The 14,173-nt window shown below is 41.8% G+C and overlaps 17 non-coding genes across 17 annotated transcripts; all 17 read left to right on the top strand.

The window, feature by feature from the left end:
* The first annotated feature begins 495 nt into the window (after positions 1-495).
* LOC142188367 (U2 spliceosomal RNA) lies at positions 496-686 on the top strand. The gene has a single exon (XR_012712864.1). It is a non-coding gene; the product is annotated as a U2 spliceosomal RNA (small nuclear RNA).
* Positions 687-1,299: 613 nt separating this feature from the next.
* Positions 1,300-1,490, top strand: LOC142188366 (U2 spliceosomal RNA). Its single transcript, XR_012712863.1, has one exon. It is a non-coding gene; the product is annotated as a U2 spliceosomal RNA (small nuclear RNA).
* Positions 1,491-2,103: 613 nt separating this feature from the next.
* On the top strand, positions 2,104-2,294 carry LOC142188364 (U2 spliceosomal RNA). The gene has a single exon (XR_012712861.1). It is a non-coding gene; the product is annotated as a U2 spliceosomal RNA (small nuclear RNA).
* Positions 2,295-2,907: 613 nt separating this feature from the next.
* Positions 2,908-3,098, top strand: LOC142188363 (U2 spliceosomal RNA). Its single transcript, XR_012712860.1, has one exon. It is a non-coding gene; the product is annotated as a U2 spliceosomal RNA (small nuclear RNA).
* Positions 3,099-3,711: 613 nt separating this feature from the next.
* On the top strand, positions 3,712-3,902 carry LOC142188362 (U2 spliceosomal RNA). Its single transcript, XR_012712859.1, has one exon. It is a non-coding gene; the product is annotated as a U2 spliceosomal RNA (small nuclear RNA).
* A 613-nt stretch (positions 3,903-4,515) lies between these two features.
* Positions 4,516-4,706, top strand: LOC142188361 (U2 spliceosomal RNA). Its single transcript, XR_012712858.1, has one exon. It is a non-coding gene; the product is annotated as a U2 spliceosomal RNA (small nuclear RNA).
* A 613-nt stretch (positions 4,707-5,319) lies between these two features.
* LOC142188360 (U2 spliceosomal RNA) lies at positions 5,320-5,510 on the top strand. The gene has a single exon (XR_012712857.1). It is a non-coding gene; the product is annotated as a U2 spliceosomal RNA (small nuclear RNA).
* A 613-nt stretch (positions 5,511-6,123) lies between these two features.
* Positions 6,124-6,314, top strand: LOC142188359 (U2 spliceosomal RNA). Its single transcript, XR_012712856.1, has one exon. It is a non-coding gene; the product is annotated as a U2 spliceosomal RNA (small nuclear RNA).
* A 613-nt stretch (positions 6,315-6,927) lies between these two features.
* On the top strand, positions 6,928-7,118 carry LOC142188358 (U2 spliceosomal RNA). The gene has a single exon (XR_012712855.1). It is a non-coding gene; the product is annotated as a U2 spliceosomal RNA (small nuclear RNA).
* A 613-nt stretch (positions 7,119-7,731) lies between these two features.
* LOC142188347 (U2 spliceosomal RNA) lies at positions 7,732-7,922 on the top strand. The gene has a single exon (XR_012712848.1). It is a non-coding gene; the product is annotated as a U2 spliceosomal RNA (small nuclear RNA).
* A 613-nt stretch (positions 7,923-8,535) lies between these two features.
* Positions 8,536-8,726, top strand: LOC142188335 (U2 spliceosomal RNA). The gene has a single exon (XR_012712837.1). It is a non-coding gene; the product is annotated as a U2 spliceosomal RNA (small nuclear RNA).
* Positions 8,727-9,339: 613 nt separating this feature from the next.
* LOC142188324 (U2 spliceosomal RNA) lies at positions 9,340-9,530 on the top strand. Its single transcript, XR_012712826.1, has one exon. It is a non-coding gene; the product is annotated as a U2 spliceosomal RNA (small nuclear RNA).
* Positions 9,531-10,143: 613 nt separating this feature from the next.
* On the top strand, positions 10,144-10,334 carry LOC142188401 (U2 spliceosomal RNA). The gene has a single exon (XR_012712895.1). It is a non-coding gene; the product is annotated as a U2 spliceosomal RNA (small nuclear RNA).
* Positions 10,335-10,947: 613 nt separating this feature from the next.
* Positions 10,948-11,138, top strand: LOC142188389 (U2 spliceosomal RNA). The gene has a single exon (XR_012712884.1). It is a non-coding gene; the product is annotated as a U2 spliceosomal RNA (small nuclear RNA).
* Positions 11,139-11,751: 613 nt separating this feature from the next.
* Positions 11,752-11,942, top strand: LOC142188377 (U2 spliceosomal RNA). Its single transcript, XR_012712873.1, has one exon. It is a non-coding gene; the product is annotated as a U2 spliceosomal RNA (small nuclear RNA).
* Positions 11,943-12,555: 613 nt separating this feature from the next.
* On the top strand, positions 12,556-12,746 carry LOC142188365 (U2 spliceosomal RNA). The gene has a single exon (XR_012712862.1). It is a non-coding gene; the product is annotated as a U2 spliceosomal RNA (small nuclear RNA).
* A 613-nt stretch (positions 12,747-13,359) lies between these two features.
* Positions 13,360-13,550, top strand: LOC142188317 (U2 spliceosomal RNA). The gene has a single exon (XR_012712820.1). It is a non-coding gene; the product is annotated as a U2 spliceosomal RNA (small nuclear RNA).
* Positions 13,551-14,173: the final 623 nt, after the last annotated feature.

The following is a 14,173-nucleotide window of genomic DNA, read 5'->3' as shown; positions in this document are numbered from 1 at the left end:
CTCTACCTGAAAGGTACTTCATTAATTATTTTCTTTGATTGATTGATTGATTGATTGATTGATTGCAAATGACATTACTGCTGCAAAGTGTCTGATTTGCTGCCATTTTATTCAATTTTAAATGCATTGAATTCTTTTAAAATTTTTGGGCATAAATTTATTTCTGAACTTGCACTTGACCGGACACTTGAATGGGTGTGGTCAAACGGTGGGAGTGGTTTATGCAGATTCGCAAAATTCGGCAAAATCCGCTGGCGTCACAAGATAACATTTGCACATGTCACTTTGCCTTGCACAAAAGTTTTTCTTTTCTTTTTTTTCACTTTTGGTGGCAGGTAGGGAAAACCTGCACAAGCTAATTGATTTCTACTTCATTAAGGGAAAGGAAAAAAAAACAAAAAAAAAAACAAAATAGGGCTGCAGCAGCATGGTGCACACCTTGAGCGGTGCACAGTGAACACGGAAGGGCGCCAGAACAGGTGCCGAGCGCTTGCCATCGCTTCTCGGCCTTCTGGCTAAGATCAAGTGTAGTATCTGTTCTTATCAGTTTAATATCTGATACGTCCCCTATCTGGGGACCATATATTAAATGGATTTTTAGAACAGGGAGCTGGAATCGGAGCTTGCTCTGTCCACTCCACGCATTGACCTGGTATTGCATTACTTCCAGGATCGGTGCACCCCTTTCCAATTCAGTTGAAAGAAAGAGACAGAGGACTGACCGACCAACAGAGAAGATTGCTGCACCTGGCAAGCTAGCAAAGAGAAAATTGACAGTTGGACGTGGCCTGATGCTGTGACTGACTCTACCTGAAAGGTACTTCATTAATTATTTTCTTTGATTGATTGATTGATTGATTGATTGATTGCAAATGACATTACTGCTGCAAAGTGTCTGATTTGCTGCCATTTTATTCAATTTTAAATGCATTGAATTCTTTTAAAATTTTTGGGCATAAATTTATTTCTGAACTTGCACTTGACCGGACACTTGAATGGGTGTGGTCAAACGGTGGGAGTGGTTTATGCAGATTCGCAAAATTCGGCAAAATCCGCTGGCGTCACAAGATAACATTTGCACATGTCACTTTGCCTTGCACAAAAGTTTTTCTTTTCTTTTTTTTCACTTTTGGTGGCAGGTAGGGAAAACCTGCACAAGCTAATTGATTTCTACTTCATTAAGGGAAAGGAAAAAAAAACAAAAAAAAAAACAAAATAGGGCTGCAGCAGCATGGTGCACACCTTGAGCGGTGCACAGTGAACACGGAAGGGCGCCAGAACAGGTGCCGAGCGCTTGCCATCGCTTCTCGGCCTTCTGGCTAAGATCAAGTGTAGTATCTGTTCTTATCAGTTTAATATCTGATACGTCCCCTATCTGGGGACCATATATTAAATGGATTTTTAGAACAGGGAGCTGGAATCGGAGCTTGCTCTGTCCACTCCACGCATTGACCTGGTATTGCATTACTTCCAGGATCGGTGCACCCCTTTCCAATTCAGTTGAAAGAAAGAGACAGAGGACTGACCGACCAACAGAGAAGATTGCTGCACCTGGCAAGCTAGCAAAGAGAAAATTGACAGTTGGACGTGGCCTGATGCTGTGACTGACTCTACCTGAAAGGTACTTCATTAATTATTTTCTTTGATTGATTGATTGATTGATTGATTGATTGCAAATGACATTACTGCTGCAAAGTGTCTGATTTGCTGCCATTTTATTCAATTTTAAATGCATTGAATTCTTTTAAAATTTTTGGGCATAAATTTATTTCTGAACTTGCACTTGACCGGACACTTGAATGGGTGTGGTCAAACGGTGGGAGTGGTTTATGCAGATTCGCAAAATTCGGCAAAATCCGCTGGCGTCACAAGATAACATTTGCACATGTCACTTTGCCTTGCACAAAAGTTTTTCTTTTCTTTTTTTTCACTTTTGGTGGCAGGTAGGGAAAACCTGCACAAGCTAATTGATTTCTACTTCATTAAGGGAAAGGAAAAAAAAACAAAAAAAAAAACAAAATAGGGCTGCAGCAGCATGGTGCACACCTTGAGCGGTGCACAGTGAACACGGAAGGGCGCCAGAACAGGTGCCGAGCGCTTGCCATCGCTTCTCGGCCTTCTGGCTAAGATCAAGTGTAGTATCTGTTCTTATCAGTTTAATATCTGATACGTCCCCTATCTGGGGACCATATATTAAATGGATTTTTAGAACAGGGAGCTGGAATCGGAGCTTGCTCTGTCCACTCCACGCATTGACCTGGTATTGCATTACTTCCAGGATCGGTGCACCCCTTTCCAATTCAGTTGAAAGAAAGAGACAGAGGACTGACCGACCAACAGAGAAGATTGCTGCACCTGGCAAGCTAGCAAAGAGAAAATTGACAGTTGGACGTGGCCTGATGCTGTGACTGACTCTACCTGAAAGGTACTTCATTAATTATTTTCTTTGATTGATTGATTGATTGATTGATTGATTGCAAATGACATTACTGCTGCAAAGTGTCTGATTTGCTGCCATTTTATTCAATTTTAAATGCATTGAATTCTTTTAAAATTTTTGGGCATAAATTTATTTCTGAACTTGCACTTGACCGGACACTTGAATGGGTGTGGTCAAACGGTGGGAGTGGTTTATGCAGATTCGCAAAATTCGGCAAAATCCGCTGGCGTCACAAGATAACATTTGCACATGTCACTTTGCCTTGCACAAAAGTTTTTCTTTTCTTTTTTTTCACTTTTGGTGGCAGGTAGGGAAAACCTGCACAAGCTAATTGATTTCTACTTCATTAAGGGAAAGGAAAAAAAAACAAAAAAAAAAACAAAATAGGGCTGCAGCAGCATGGTGCACACCTTGAGCGGTGCACAGTGAACACGGAAGGGCGCCAGAACAGGTGCCGAGCGCTTGCCATCGCTTCTCGGCCTTCTGGCTAAGATCAAGTGTAGTATCTGTTCTTATCAGTTTAATATCTGATACGTCCCCTATCTGGGGACCATATATTAAATGGATTTTTAGAACAGGGAGCTGGAATCGGAGCTTGCTCTGTCCACTCCACGCATTGACCTGGTATTGCATTACTTCCAGGATCGGTGCACCCCTTTCCAATTCAGTTGAAAGAAAGAGACAGAGGACTGACCGACCAACAGAGAAGATTGCTGCACCTGGCAAGCTAGCAAAGAGAAAATTGACAGTTGGACGTGGCCTGATGCTGTGACTGACTCTACCTGAAAGGTACTTCATTAATTATTTTCTTTGATTGATTGATTGATTGATTGATTGATTGCAAATGACATTACTGCTGCAAAGTGTCTGATTTGCTGCCATTTTATTCAATTTTAAATGCATTGAATTCTTTTAAAATTTTTGGGCATAAATTTATTTCTGAACTTGCACTTGACCGGACACTTGAATGGGTGTGGTCAAACGGTGGGAGTGGTTTATGCAGATTCGCAAAATTCGGCAAAATCCGCTGGCGTCACAAGATAACATTTGCACATGTCACTTTGCCTTGCACAAAAGTTTTTCTTTTCTTTTTTTTCACTTTTGGTGGCAGGTAGGGAAAACCTGCACAAGCTAATTGATTTCTACTTCATTAAGGGAAAGGAAAAAAAAACAAAAAAAAAAACAAAATAGGGCTGCAGCAGCATGGTGCACACCTTGAGCGGTGCACAGTGAACACGGAAGGGCGCCAGAACAGGTGCCGAGCGCTTGCCATCGCTTCTCGGCCTTCTGGCTAAGATCAAGTGTAGTATCTGTTCTTATCAGTTTAATATCTGATACGTCCCCTATCTGGGGACCATATATTAAATGGATTTTTAGAACAGGGAGCTGGAATCGGAGCTTGCTCTGTCCACTCCACGCATTGACCTGGTATTGCATTACTTCCAGGATCGGTGCACCCCTTTCCAATTCAGTTGAAAGAAAGAGACAGAGGACTGACCGACCAACAGAGAAGATTGCTGCACCTGGCAAGCTAGCAAAGAGAAAATTGACAGTTGGACGTGGCCTGATGCTGTGACTGACTCTACCTGAAAGGTACTTCATTAATTATTTTCTTTGATTGATTGATTGATTGATTGATTGATTGCAAATGACATTACTGCTGCAAAGTGTCTGATTTGCTGCCATTTTATTCAATTTTAAATGCATTGAATTCTTTTAAAATTTTTGGGCATAAATTTATTTCTGAACTTGCACTTGACCGGACACTTGAATGGGTGTGGTCAAACGGTGGGAGTGGTTTATGCAGATTCGCAAAATTCGGCAAAATCCGCTGGCGTCACAAGATAACATTTGCACATGTCACTTTGCCTTGCACAAAAGTTTTTCTTTTCTTTTTTTTCACTTTTGGTGGCAGGTAGGGAAAACCTGCACAAGCTAATTGATTTCTACTTCATTAAGGGAAAGGAAAAAAAAACAAAAAAAAAAACAAAATAGGGCTGCAGCAGCATGGTGCACACCTTGAGCGGTGCACAGTGAACACGGAAGGGCGCCAGAACAGGTGCCGAGCGCTTGCCATCGCTTCTCGGCCTTCTGGCTAAGATCAAGTGTAGTATCTGTTCTTATCAGTTTAATATCTGATACGTCCCCTATCTGGGGACCATATATTAAATGGATTTTTAGAACAGGGAGCTGGAATCGGAGCTTGCTCTGTCCACTCCACGCATTGACCTGGTATTGCATTACTTCCAGGATCGGTGCACCCCTTTCCAATTCAGTTGAAAGAAAGAGACAGAGGACTGACCGACCAACAGAGAAGATTGCTGCACCTGGCAAGCTAGCAAAGAGAAAATTGACAGTTGGACGTGGCCTGATGCTGTGACTGACTCTACCTGAAAGGTACTTCATTAATTATTTTCTTTGATTGATTGATTGATTGATTGATTGATTGCAAATGACATTACTGCTGCAAAGTGTCTGATTTGCTGCCATTTTATTCAATTTTAAATGCATTGAATTCTTTTAAAATTTTTGGGCATAAATTTATTTCTGAACTTGCACTTGACCGGACACTTGAATGGGTGTGGTCAAACGGTGGGAGTGGTTTATGCAGATTCGCAAAATTCGGCAAAATCCGCTGGCGTCACAAGATAACATTTGCACATGTCACTTTGCCTTGCACAAAAGTTTTTCTTTTCTTTTTTTTCACTTTTGGTGGCAGGTAGGGAAAACCTGCACAAGCTAATTGATTTCTACTTCATTAAGGGAAAGGAAAAAAAAACAAAAAAAAAAACAAAATAGGGCTGCAGCAGCATGGTGCACACCTTGAGCGGTGCACAGTGAACACGGAAGGGCGCCAGAACAGGTGCCGAGCGCTTGCCATCGCTTCTCGGCCTTCTGGCTAAGATCAAGTGTAGTATCTGTTCTTATCAGTTTAATATCTGATACGTCCCCTATCTGGGGACCATATATTAAATGGATTTTTAGAACAGGGAGCTGGAATCGGAGCTTGCTCTGTCCACTCCACGCATTGACCTGGTATTGCATTACTTCCAGGATCGGTGCACCCCTTTCCAATTCAGTTGAAAGAAAGAGACAGAGGACTGACCGACCAACAGAGAAGATTGCTGCACCTGGCAAGCTAGCAAAGAGAAAATTGACAGTTGGACGTGGCCTGATGCTGTGACTGACTCTACCTGAAAGGTACTTCATTAATTATTTTCTTTGATTGATTGATTGATTGATTGATTGATTGCAAATGACATTACTGCTGCAAAGTGTCTGATTTGCTGCCATTTTATTCAATTTTAAATGCATTGAATTCTTTTAAAATTTTTGGGCATAAATTTATTTCTGAACTTGCACTTGACCGGACACTTGAATGGGTGTGGTCAAACGGTGGGAGTGGTTTATGCAGATTCGCAAAATTCGGCAAAATCCGCTGGCGTCACAAGATAACATTTGCACATGTCACTTTGCCTTGCACAAAAGTTTTTCTTTTCTTTTTTTTCACTTTTGGTGGCAGGTAGGGAAAACCTGCACAAGCTAATTGATTTCTACTTCATTAAGGGAAAGGAAAAAAAAACAAAAAAAAAAACAAAATAGGGCTGCAGCAGCATGGTGCACACCTTGAGCGGTGCACAGTGAACACGGAAGGGCGCCAGAACAGGTGCCGAGCGCTTGCCATCGCTTCTCGGCCTTCTGGCTAAGATCAAGTGTAGTATCTGTTCTTATCAGTTTAATATCTGATACGTCCCCTATCTGGGGACCATATATTAAATGGATTTTTAGAACAGGGAGCTGGAATCGGAGCTTGCTCTGTCCACTCCACGCATTGACCTGGTATTGCATTACTTCCAGGATCGGTGCACCCCTTTCCAATTCAGTTGAAAGAAAGAGACAGAGGACTGACCGACCAACAGAGAAGATTGCTGCACCTGGCAAGCTAGCAAAGAGAAAATTGACAGTTGGACGTGGCCTGATGCTGTGACTGACTCTACCTGAAAGGTACTTCATTAATTATTTTCTTTGATTGATTGATTGATTGATTGATTGATTGCAAATGACATTACTGCTGCAAAGTGTCTGATTTGCTGCCATTTTATTCAATTTTAAATGCATTGAATTCTTTTAAAATTTTTGGGCATAAATTTATTTCTGAACTTGCACTTGACCGGACACTTGAATGGGTGTGGTCAAACGGTGGGAGTGGTTTATGCAGATTCGCAAAATTCGGCAAAATCCGCTGGCGTCACAAGATAACATTTGCACATGTCACTTTGCCTTGCACAAAAGTTTTTCTTTTCTTTTTTTTCACTTTTGGTGGCAGGTAGGGAAAACCTGCACAAGCTAATTGATTTCTACTTCATTAAGGGAAAGGAAAAAAAAACAAAAAAAAAAACAAAATAGGGCTGCAGCAGCATGGTGCACACCTTGAGCGGTGCACAGTGAACACGGAAGGGCGCCAGAACAGGTGCCGAGCGCTTGCCATCGCTTCTCGGCCTTCTGGCTAAGATCAAGTGTAGTATCTGTTCTTATCAGTTTAATATCTGATACGTCCCCTATCTGGGGACCATATATTAAATGGATTTTTAGAACAGGGAGCTGGAATCGGAGCTTGCTCTGTCCACTCCACGCATTGACCTGGTATTGCATTACTTCCAGGATCGGTGCACCCCTTTCCAATTCAGTTGAAAGAAAGAGACAGAGGACTGACCGACCAACAGAGAAGATTGCTGCACCTGGCAAGCTAGCAAAGAGAAAATTGACAGTTGGACGTGGCCTGATGCTGTGACTGACTCTACCTGAAAGGTACTTCATTAATTATTTTCTTTGATTGATTGATTGATTGATTGATTGATTGCAAATGACATTACTGCTGCAAAGTGTCTGATTTGCTGCCATTTTATTCAATTTTAAATGCATTGAATTCTTTTAAAATTTTTGGGCATAAATTTATTTCTGAACTTGCACTTGACCGGACACTTGAATGGGTGTGGTCAAACGGTGGGAGTGGTTTATGCAGATTCGCAAAATTCGGCAAAATCCGCTGGCGTCACAAGATAACATTTGCACATGTCACTTTGCCTTGCACAAAAGTTTTTCTTTTCTTTTTTTTCACTTTTGGTGGCAGGTAGGGAAAACCTGCACAAGCTAATTGATTTCTACTTCATTAAGGGAAAGGAAAAAAAAACAAAAAAAAAAACAAAATAGGGCTGCAGCAGCATGGTGCACACCTTGAGCGGTGCACAGTGAACACGGAAGGGCGCCAGAACAGGTGCCGAGCGCTTGCCATCGCTTCTCGGCCTTCTGGCTAAGATCAAGTGTAGTATCTGTTCTTATCAGTTTAATATCTGATACGTCCCCTATCTGGGGACCATATATTAAATGGATTTTTAGAACAGGGAGCTGGAATCGGAGCTTGCTCTGTCCACTCCACGCATTGACCTGGTATTGCATTACTTCCAGGATCGGTGCACCCCTTTCCAATTCAGTTGAAAGAAAGAGACAGAGGACTGACCGACCAACAGAGAAGATTGCTGCACCTGGCAAGCTAGCAAAGAGAAAATTGACAGTTGGACGTGGCCTGATGCTGTGACTGACTCTACCTGAAAGGTACTTCATTAATTATTTTCTTTGATTGATTGATTGATTGATTGATTGATTGCAAATGACATTACTGCTGCAAAGTGTCTGATTTGCTGCCATTTTATTCAATTTTAAATGCATTGAATTCTTTTAAAATTTTTGGGCATAAATTTATTTCTGAACTTGCACTTGACCGGACACTTGAATGGGTGTGGTCAAACGGTGGGAGTGGTTTATGCAGATTCGCAAAATTCGGCAAAATCCGCTGGCGTCACAAGATAACATTTGCACATGTCACTTTGCCTTGCACAAAAGTTTTTCTTTTCTTTTTTTTCACTTTTGGTGGCAGGTAGGGAAAACCTGCACAAGCTAATTGATTTCTACTTCATTAAGGGAAAGGAAAAAAAAACAAAAAAAAAAACAAAATAGGGCTGCAGCAGCATGGTGCACACCTTGAGCGGTGCACAGTGAACACGGAAGGGCGCCAGAACAGGTGCCGAGCGCTTGCCATCGCTTCTCGGCCTTCTGGCTAAGATCAAGTGTAGTATCTGTTCTTATCAGTTTAATATCTGATACGTCCCCTATCTGGGGACCATATATTAAATGGATTTTTAGAACAGGGAGCTGGAATCGGAGCTTGCTCTGTCCACTCCACGCATTGACCTGGTATTGCATTACTTCCAGGATCGGTGCACCCCTTTCCAATTCAGTTGAAAGAAAGAGACAGAGGACTGACCGACCAACAGAGAAGATTGCTGCACCTGGCAAGCTAGCAAAGAGAAAATTGACAGTTGGACGTGGCCTGATGCTGTGACTGACTCTACCTGAAAGGTACTTCATTAATTATTTTCTTTGATTGATTGATTGATTGATTGATTGATTGCAAATGACATTACTGCTGCAAAGTGTCTGATTTGCTGCCATTTTATTCAATTTTAAATGCATTGAATTCTTTTAAAATTTTTGGGCATAAATTTATTTCTGAACTTGCACTTGACCGGACACTTGAATGGGTGTGGTCAAACGGTGGGAGTGGTTTATGCAGATTCGCAAAATTCGGCAAAATCCGCTGGCGTCACAAGATAACATTTGCACATGTCACTTTGCCTTGCACAAAAGTTTTTCTTTTCTTTTTTTTCACTTTTGGTGGCAGGTAGGGAAAACCTGCACAAGCTAATTGATTTCTACTTCATTAAGGGAAAGGAAAAAAAAACAAAAAAAAAAACAAAATAGGGCTGCAGCAGCATGGTGCACACCTTGAGCGGTGCACAGTGAACACGGAAGGGCGCCAGAACAGGTGCCGAGCGCTTGCCATCGCTTCTCGGCCTTCTGGCTAAGATCAAGTGTAGTATCTGTTCTTATCAGTTTAATATCTGATACGTCCCCTATCTGGGGACCATATATTAAATGGATTTTTAGAACAGGGAGCTGGAATCGGAGCTTGCTCTGTCCACTCCACGCATTGACCTGGTATTGCATTACTTCCAGGATCGGTGCACCCCTTTCCAATTCAGTTGAAAGAAAGAGACAGAGGACTGACCGACCAACAGAGAAGATTGCTGCACCTGGCAAGCTAGCAAAGAGAAAATTGACAGTTGGACGTGGCCTGATGCTGTGACTGACTCTACCTGAAAGGTACTTCATTAATTATTTTCTTTGATTGATTGATTGATTGATTGATTGATTGCAAATGACATTACTGCTGCAAAGTGTCTGATTTGCTGCCATTTTATTCAATTTTAAATGCATTGAATTCTTTTAAAATTTTTGGGCATAAATTTATTTCTGAACTTGCACTTGACCGGACACTTGAATGGGTGTGGTCAAACGGTGGGAGTGGTTTATGCAGATTCGCAAAATTCGGCAAAATCCGCTGGCGTCACAAGATAACATTTGCACATGTCACTTTGCCTTGCACAAAAGTTTTTCTTTTCTTTTTTTTCACTTTTGGTGGCAGGTAGGGAAAACCTGCACAAGCTAATTGATTTCTACTTCATTAAGGGAAAGGAAAAAAAAACAAAAAAAAAAACAAAATAGGGCTGCAGCAGCATGGTGCACACCTTGAGCGGTGCACAGTGAACACGGAAGGGCGCCAGAACAGGTGCCGAGCGCTTGCCATCGCTTCTCGGCCTTCTGGCTAAGATCAAGTGTAGTATCTGTTCTTATCAGTTTAATATCTGATACGTCCCCTATCTGGGGACCATATATTAAATGGATTTTTAGAACAGGGAGCTGGAATCGGAGCTTGCTCTGTCCACTCCACGCATTGACCTGGTATTGCATTACTTCCAGGATCGGTGCACCCCTTTCCAATTCAGTTGAAAGAAAGAGACAGAGGACTGACCGACCAACAGAGAAGATTGCTGCACCTGGCAAGCTAGCAAAGAGAAAATTGACAGTTGGACGTGGCCTGATGCTGTGACTGACTCTACCTGAAAGGTACTTCATTAATTATTTTCTTTGATTGATTGATTGATTGATTGATTGATTGCAAATGACATTACTGCTGCAAAGTGTCTGATTTGCTGCCATTTTATTCAATTTTAAATGCATTGAATTCTTTTAAAATTTTTGGGCATAAATTTATTTCTGAACTTGCACTTGACCGGACACTTGAATGGGTGTGGTCAAACGGTGGGAGTGGTTTATGCAGATTCGCAAAATTCGGCAAAATCCGCTGGCGTCACAAGATAACATTTGCACATGTCACTTTGCCTTGCACAAAAGTTTTTCTTTTCTTTTTTTTCACTTTTGGTGGCAGGTAGGGAAAACCTGCACAAGCTAATTGATTTCTACTTCATTAAGGGAAAGGAAAAAAAAACAAAAAAAAAAACAAAATAGGGCTGCAGCAGCATGGTGCACACCTTGAGCGGTGCACAGTGAACACGGAAGGGCGCCAGAACAGGTGCCGAGCGCTTGCCATCGCTTCTCGGCCTTCTGGCTAAGATCAAGTGTAGTATCTGTTCTTATCAGTTTAATATCTGATACGTCCCCTATCTGGGGACCATATATTAAATGGATTTTTAGAACAGGGAGCTGGAATCGGAGCTTGCTCTGTCCACTCCACGCATTGACCTGGTATTGCATTACTTCCAGGATCGGTGCACCCCTTTCCAATTCAGTTGAAAGAAAGAGACAGAGGACTGACCGACCAACAGAGAAGATTGCTGCACCTGGCAAGCTAGCAAAGAGAAAATTGACAGTTGGACGTGGCCTGATGCTGTGACTGACTCTACCTGAAAGGTACTTCATTAATTATTTTCTTTGATTGATTGATTGATTGATTGATTGATTGCAAATGACATTACTGCTGCAAAGTGTCTGATTTGCTGCCATTTTATTCAATTTTAAATGCATTGAATTCTTTTAAAATTTTTGGGCATAAATTTATTTCTGAACTTGCACTTGACCGGACACTTGAATGGGTGTGGTCAAACGGTGGGAGTGGTTTATGCAGATTCGCAAAATTCGGCAAAATCCGCTGGCGTCACAAGATAACATTTGCACATGTCACTTTGCCTTGCACAAAAGTTTTTCTTTTCTTTTTTTTCACTTTTGGTGGCAGGTAGGGAAAACCTGCACAAGCTAATTGATTTCTACTTCATTAAGGGAAAGGAAAAAAAAACAAAAAAAAAAACAAAATAGGGCTGCAGCAGCATGGTGCACACCTTGAGCGGTGCACAGTGAACACGGAAGGGCGCCAGAACAGGTGCCGAGCGCTTGCCATCGCTTCTCGGCCTTCTGGCTAAGATCAAGTGTAGTATCTGTTCTTATCAGTTTAATATCTGATACGTCCCCTATCTGGGGACCATATATTAAATGGATTTTTAGAACAGGGAGCTGGAATCGGAGCTTGCTCTGTCCACTCCACGCATTGACCTGGTATTGCATTACTTCCAGGATCGGTGCACCCCTTTCCAATTCAGTTGAAAGAAAGAGACAGAGGACTGACCGACCAACAGAGAAGATTGCTGCACCTGGCAAGCTAGCAAAGAGAAAATTGACAGTTGGACGTGGCCTGATGCTGTGACTGACTCTACCTGAAAGGTACTTCATTAATTATTTTCTTTGATTGATTGATTGATTGATTGATTGATTGCAAATGACATTACTGCTGCAAAGTGTCTGATTTGCTGCCATTTTATTCAATTTTAAATGCATTGAATTCTTTTAAAATTTTTGGGCATAAATTTATTTCTGAACTTGCACTTGACCGGACACTTGAATGGGTGTGGTCAAACGGTGGGAGTGGTTTATGCAGATTCGCAAAATTCGGCAAAATCCGCTGGCGTCACAAGATAACATTTGCACATGTCACTTTGCCTTGCACAAAAGTTTTTCTTTTCTTTTTTTTCACTTTTGGTGGCAGGTAGGGAAAACCTGCACAAGCTAATTGATTTCTACTTCATTAAGGGAAAGGAAAAAAAAACAAAAAAAAAAACAAAATAGGGCTGCAGCAGCATGGTGCACACCTTGAGCGGTGCACAGTGAACACGGAAGGGCGCCAGAACAGGTGCCGAGCGCTTGCCATCGCTTCTCGGCCTTCTGGCTAAGATCAAGTGTAGTATCTGTTCTTATCAGTTTAATATCTGATACGTCCCCTATCTGGGGACCATATATTAAATGGATTTTTAGAACAGGGAGCTGGAATCGGAGCTTGCTCTGTCCACTCCACGCATTGACCTGGTATTGCATTACTTCCAGGATCGGTGCACCCCTTTCCAATTCAGTTGAAAGAAAGAGACAGAGGACTGACCGACCAACAGAGAAGATTGCTGCACCTGGCAAGCTAGCAAAGAGAAAATTGACAGTTGGACGTGGCCTGATGCTGTGACTGACTCTACCTGAAAGGTACTTCATTAATTATTTTCTTTGATTGATTGATTGATTGATTGATTGATTGCAAATGACATTACTGCTGCAAAGTGTCTGATTTGCTGCCATTTTATTCAATTTTAAATGCATTGAATTCTTTTAAAATTTTTGGGCATAAATTTATTTCTGAACTTGCACTTGACCGGACACTTGAATGGGTGTGGTCAAACGGTGGGAGTGGTTTATGCAGATTCGCAAAATTCGGCAAAATCCGCTGGCGTCACAAGATAACATTTGCACATGTCACTTTGCCTTGCACAAAAGTTTTTCTTTTCTTTTTTTTCACTTTTGGTGGCAGGTAGGGAAAACCTGCACAAGCTAATTGATTTCTACTTCATTAAGGGAAAGGAAAAAAAAACAAAAAAAAAAACAAAATAGGGCTGCAGCAGCATGGTGCACACCTTGAGCGGTGCACAGTGAACACGGAAGGGCGCCAGAACAGGTGCCGAGCGCTTGCCATCGCTTCTCGGCCTTCTGGCTAAGATCAAGTGTAGTATCTGTTCTTATCAGTTTAATATCTGATACGTCCCCTATCTGGGGACCATATATTAAATGGATTTTTAGAACAGGGAGCTGGAATCGGAGCTTGCTCTGTCCACTCCACGCATTGACCTGGTATTGCATTACTTCCAGGATCGGTGCACCCCTTTCCAATTCAGTTGAAAGAAAGAGACAGAGGACTGACCGACCAACAGAGAAGATTGCTGCACCTGGCAAGCTAGCAAAGAGAAAATTGACAGTTGGACGTGGCCTGATGCTGTGACTGACTCTACCTGAAAGGTACTTCATTAATTATTTTCTTTGATTGATTGATTGATTGATTGATTGATTGCAAATGACATTACTGCTGCAAAGTGTCTGATTTGCTGCCATTTTATTCAATTTTAAATGCATTGAATTCTTTTAAAATTTTTGGGCATAAATTTATTTCTGAACTTGCACTTGACCGGACACTTGAATGGGTGTGGTCAAACGGTGGGAGTGGTTTATGCAGATTCGCAAAATTCGGCAAAATCCGCTGGCGTCACAAGATAACATTTGCACATGTCACTTTGCCTTGCACAAAAGTTTTTCTTTTCTTTTTTTTCACTTTTGGTGGCAGGTAGGGAAAACCTGCACAAGCTAATTGATTTCTACTTCATTAAGGGAAAGGAAAAAAAAACAAAAAAAAAAACAAAATAGGGCTGCAGCAGCATGGTGCACACCTTGAGCGGTGCACAGTGAACACGGAAGGGCGCCAGAACAGGTGCCGAGCGCTTGCCATCGCTTCTC

This window comes from Leptodactylus fuscus, unplaced genomic scaffold (assembly GCF_031893055.1).
Source record: "Leptodactylus fuscus isolate aLepFus1 unplaced genomic scaffold, aLepFus1.hap2 HAP2_SCAFFOLD_421, whole genome shotgun sequence".
NCBI lineage: Eukaryota > Metazoa > Chordata > Amphibia > Anura > Leptodactylidae > Leptodactylus > Leptodactylus fuscus.
Note: the sequence above shows the minus strand (reverse complement) of the source record. Positions and strands in the feature narration are given on the sequence as shown.